This window comes from Octopus bimaculoides, chromosome 11 (genome assembly GCF_001194135.2).
Source record: "Octopus bimaculoides isolate UCB-OBI-ISO-001 chromosome 11, ASM119413v2, whole genome shotgun sequence".
In the NCBI taxonomy this organism is placed as follows: domain Eukaryota; kingdom Metazoa; phylum Mollusca; class Cephalopoda; order Octopoda; family Octopodidae; genus Octopus; species Octopus bimaculoides.
In genome coordinates this window covers 76916009-76922050 of record NC_068991.1, presented here as the reverse complement: position 1 = coordinate 76922050, position 6042 = coordinate 76916009, and positions in this window count along the sequence as shown.

Below are 6042 nucleotides of genomic sequence, written 5' to 3'. Positions count from 1 at the left end.
TATATATATATATATATGCGTTTGTAAGCATTATATAGTCATATTTCATGATCTAACCCTGTTTGTCATTTTTTGCTGATATTTATATTTAAATAAGTTAAAATGTGTGACCTGTCTGATTTCCAAAGGGGACAAACTGTTGGGATGTGGATGTTTGGTACTTCAATCCCTGAAATTGCTTAACCGTTTACTGTTTTGAGAGATAGTCTCTACATTCATGATGGTTCCACAAAAAGATAAAACCAGCTCTGGCAAACATAATTCTAGATGGAGGGCAAAGCACTCCATCTAGAGCGCTTTGCCCTCCATCTGTGAAGGACCACAGAACAGTGATATGCATTGTATCTAAAACCCATTGCCTATGGCAGCAAAAGTGACTGCAGAGCTAAGCCACCTCTTTGCCAATACTGTGTCAGCCCAAACCATTCATTGCTGAGCTCCTTAAAGCTGGATACCATGGAAGGACTGCCATTGCTAAACCTCTCTTATCACCCATCAACACTGATAGACAGGAAAAATTATGACTAGACTATCAGAATCATCACTCACCCTTTCTCCTTCTTTGGGGCCAGTTTATGTCTGGAGTCATCCCACAGAAACCTGTTTGGCCTCTACCATAATCCATTCAAGTGGCTCTGTAATGTCTTGGGCAGCCATATCATTGCATTCTCTTGGTCCTTTAGTTGTTCTATATGGCAGACTTGATGCCAACAGTTCTATGAGTATTTTGGCTGATCATGTTCACCCTACACACATTGATCCTTAATTAATATCTTCCAAGATATTAAATGCCCCAGTTCACGTGGCTAAAGTTATTCAAAACTGGTTCAAAGAGCACAAAAGTGAACTAGGCCACTTGCATTACCTTTACACACAACTACTGCATCTCGATATAACTGAATGTTTATGGTAATTTTTGAAGCAGCAAGTGAAGAATCACTTTCCTCTGCCATTATTGCTGAAAAAAACCAGAGCCTGAAGAACTTGGAAAATGGCTTAAAATTCTCCTAACAGCTCTTCAGAATCTGTACAAGTCAGTTCTTTAATGTATTGGAGTTATGATGAATCATGCCAAAGTTGGACAAACTCAACATTAAATTATAAAACTTCCATTTTAACAATGTGGTTCCAACTCTTATTTTAAGGTGGTGCTCAGCATGGTCACAGTCAAATGACTGAAGCAAAAGAATATATATATTATTTACAATTGATAGATATTTGTCCTCATCTTGTTTGTTGTTAACACAACATTTCGGCTGATATACCTTCCAGCCTTCATCAGGTGTCTTGGAGAAATTTCGAACCTGGGTTCTCATTCCTAAGGTATTTTGTTGTTGTTGTTGTTGTTGAATACTACCATAATATCTATGCATCTCAAGATGCTGGCATTTATTTTGACTGCCTGCTGTCAAATGTGTGCCGTAAGTATTTGAGCAAGATTTAGAGTACCTCACACTGGACACCTGATTTCATGTCCATGGTTGGCCTATCCAACATAACTTTTGAAAATTATCTCAGGTAAATGCCTTGCAATTCTATTCTGTATTATTTATTGAAATAAATCTATCAATAAATCATTGTATTGTTTTACTTTTCTGACATGCATGTCTATTTTAGTGATTTCTCCCTTTCTCTCTCTCCCATATATATGTGTGTGTGTGTGTGTGTGTGTGTGTGTGTGTGTGTGTGTGTGTGTGTGTGTGTGTGTGTGTGTGTGTGTGTGTGTGTGTGTGTGTGTGTGTGTGTGTAAATATATGTAGAGAAAGAGATAAATAAATATATCTAAACTGCAGATATAAAGTATATGTATCGTGTTATATATAAAGACAAAACACCGTCATTAAAATGGTGATTGGTGGTTATTTTTCATAACTCTCTGCAGAACTTCAGGTGATTGATGCAAAACAAACAATAAAAGGAATCTTTTTTGCTTGTTTTTGTTTTCCTTTTCTCTTTTCTTCAAATTTAAACTTCAAGTTTTCTGCAAATACACAAAATAAAACAGAGTAAATAACTCAAGAATAACACAAAGAAAGCTTGTCTCTTTGCCCACAAATTATTTATAAAGATTTACTTTGAAGCCACATCTCTGCTATTGATATATATTTGTAATGCAGTAGCTGCACTAACCCCACTCCTCCTTTTCTTCCAGCTCCACCACCATGCCACTGTGATCAGATGAAGAGATTTCCAGAATACTTCCTATCTTATTTGCAGTAAAGAAAATCTTAAATTGAGACCACTGTTATCTTTATGAGAAGATAACTAAATTACTAAATTTGGGAGGCTTCCTAGTATGTTGTTTTCTCTCCTCCTCCCTTTTTTTTTTAGTTGTTTTATTTTTATGCTATTTATTTTGTTTTGTTTTTTGTATTTTTTCCCTGAGATTCACAACTAGACAAGTCAATAAGCGAGTCCGCCTATTAATACAAAGATTGATTGTTCATATCTTGTCGCTGCTTGTTACACTGTCTCCACGAGTCTTAATTGTCTGCTAAGATTGCAGTTTTTTTTTTTCTTATTTCCTTTTTGTTGATTTAGACGTGTGTGATGTTGGAGTTGAGTGATGACTTTGTAATTGTGCATGTGTGTGCGTGTTGTTGTTGTTTTTGTATTGATTTCATCTGGCTCTGCCATGCTTGAGCAGATCCATAGCATGGAGGTATCTGATCAAATAAAGAATTTGATTTGTGTTTCTAACTGTGTTTATTATGTCTTTTTTGTGGGAATATATCTAGTTTAACTGTTTCATGGCCACATTCTTTCTTGAAATACAAGGTTTATAATCTTTCTATTGTTACTAAAAACAATCAAGAATTTTAAAAAATTTAGGAAAAAAACTTTCTTCAATTACTTTTTTTTTTTATAATTTACTTTTATCAGGGTGCAACAGAGAACCTTCCTTATCTCATAGACATTTCTATGGTGTTAGTAAAATGGTAGGCAGGTGGTGATGGTCTCATTATGTAGCTACTGTTCTACCTTTGTTCGTTTGTTTGTTTATTAATGAATGTCCATTTTCCATACTGGTAAGGGTTGGACATTACAACAGGAGCTGGTAAGGCTCCATTGCCTGTTCTGGCATGGTTTCTATGGCCGGATGCCCTTCCTAATGCCAAACATTTTACAGAGTGTACTGGGTACTTTTTATGTTGCACCAGCACAGGTGCTTTTTACATGGCATCAGCACCAACAAGGTCACCCAATAACACCACACAAAATGGGAAATACTCACCTTCTATGTAAGCCAGGGTTTTCATTTCTTCCATCAAATACATAAAAAAGCTAACAATAAAATTTGAAACCCAAAAGTCTCAGGTTTTGACAAAATCCCCCAAAACACAGCTTGAAAGAATCACTGTGATGACCAATATCTACAATTACTGGTACCAACACTGTCAAATTCCCAGAATCTGGAAGCTAGGTAAAATCCTAACACTATAACAAAAACCCAAGTGAAGTAGTATCATGCAGATGCATCAGTTCGTTTGATATCACAAACCTACATTCCTTTCTTTAAATTACAAGATTCAGACTACTATTTTCAACTCTCTCATTACACATGGACCTAATACAATAACATACAACAGTTTCAGTTACAAAAAAGACTTCTACACACATCTTAATACATTTTAATAATGTCTGCTGTCAATAATAGCCAAGCAACATTTCTTTATTCCTTGCCTTTCTCTTTCACTCTAAATGCTCAACATCACCTTCAGAAACAACAAAAAATACTGCATAGCAAATTACTTGTCAGGTTACTAATTTTATGTGGTGTGCACGAACAACAAAAACTTGCAATTTCCTGAATGACATACCAAAACGATCAGTCTTTCTCAAAACATGCACACAGCTTTATAGACAAATGATATCTCACTCAGATCTTCTCTAAAACAACAGACTTTATGAAGCATCATAACAACTTTCTTCCTTCTTATCAGCAACACCAGAGAATATCACATATAATAAACCATCAAAGTCAACATTAAGTCTGTTCAATCAGAGCTTAACTGCACCAACAACAATCACAAAGCTACAATTGTGCACACATTCTATATTCATGGTGACCTGTACTGATATATTTTATGATTTTTCATTTAACTTTTTTTTTTTTTATTTTAAAACTTCATCTTTTCCTCTCTGAATCTGTTTCCTCTCATTACCCCTACCCCACCCATATATATCATTTTATTTGTATTTATTAATTTAATGGTGCCTTTAAACAATGCACGTTTATTGTTAATATTAATCTTCTTAAAATGGAAACCGTTTTTGTGTTTTTCCTTTTATGTATTTGCATTATTTGTTCTGATTTTATTGCAGTTTTCTAATTTTAGAAGTATTCTCTCTTCCAGTGACAATAGTAAATAAAATCCTTTCTGTCTCTGCTTTTGTTTACCCTCAATGCAGTAATTATTGTTTGTATGTTTTTCTCTAGTATTATCAGTTTACTCAAACTTCATTTTATTGCTGCATAGCTTATAGCTTATTGTTAGCTCGGCTAATGTATCAATGTCTGTTATTTTGTTTTACGCATTTAATTCCCTTTTGAGTTCTGACCTGAAACACCTGTATTTTTTTCCCCTCTTTTTTCCTATCTCTCCTTCATTTAATAGTGCTGTGTTCCATCTATCTCACTTCCTTCCACATATTTGTATTTTAGTCTTTCATCTAATTCTTTAATCTATTTTCAATTTATTTAGCTGCATATTGATTGCTTTTATTAGTTTTCCTAATTTCTATGTAACATTAGTGCATTTTTCAAAACCCAATTTCATGTTAAAATCTCCATTGAACTCCTGAACAGTCTATAGGTAAGATTAACGTTGATTGTCATCTCTTTCAAAGAGCTTTAAACCTTTCATATACAAGAAGTAACTGATTGTCTACATGTGTCTTTTATTCTTACATTCAACCTGACAAAACGCAGCAGTTTAACCCTTTTATTACCATATCTCTACCAAGAATAAACTTCCTCTACATTTCAACTGATTTCCAAAATTAAAATTTGGTTTTTTTTTTGGTTGGGGGGGGGTGATAGTTGTGGTGATGGTGGTGGTGGTGGTGGTGGTGGTGGTGGTGAGAGGTTTATTGTATACAGGAATAATTTTTTACTATAAAACTACAGTGAAATTTCTAGTTTCTGAAAACTCATGTTATCATTGATATGAAAATAAGATTTTCATCAATTTTTTAATCTAAATAGTAATTTTTTATTATGAGTGATTATTGTCTGGTTTGGAAATAAGAAACCAGAGATAATCTGAGATGGTTAATCCAAATGTTAACATGAAATGAATGAGCTGCAGTATAGAGTGGGAAGTGGTATATCTGACTTACCTCCTTAATGATTGTTACTTCGTTACTCAAACTGAGTCTTTCCAGAATATAAATACGAGTGAAAGTCACGTCGGAGGCTTTTGGTTATAAGCACATACCAATGTTTTTGTTCGTGCTAACAATTCTGCCAGCTCACCACCTTCAAAAAGAAAATTATAATAATTTGTGATATTAGTGCAAACCTATATTTCCTATATTAGCGAGAGGAGGATGTCTTCAACAGAACCCACCACCACTGCCTCACACAAATAACAAACCTGAAACCTATTCCATTTAACTCCTGAGGGACAAAAGATAAAGTTGACCCATGGCAAAATTTGAACTCAAATTGTGTAGAGACAAAATTAAATGCTGAAACACATTCGGTTTTGGCACTCAACTGCTTTTTTTGTTTCCTACTCCACCATCCATGTAAATAAAGAGAGTGATGGGAGTAAAAGAAGAGGAAGAAATATCTAGCAGGAGGGGGGGAGGGAGAATCAGAGGTGGAAGGCGAGGGGAGAGGGTGGGATGGGAGAGTAAAAGAGAAAGAATTGGCTGCAATCCTATCCAGCTATAAATATTCCTTGCAGCTAAGTGTAACACACTGCCCTCTAGATAACCTCGTGCTAATTTATCCTAGTTTGACCAATTGGGGAGCAGATTCAGTCAACTGGAAATTTATTTAACAAGTAAAATAGAGATGTCCATTACAAATGT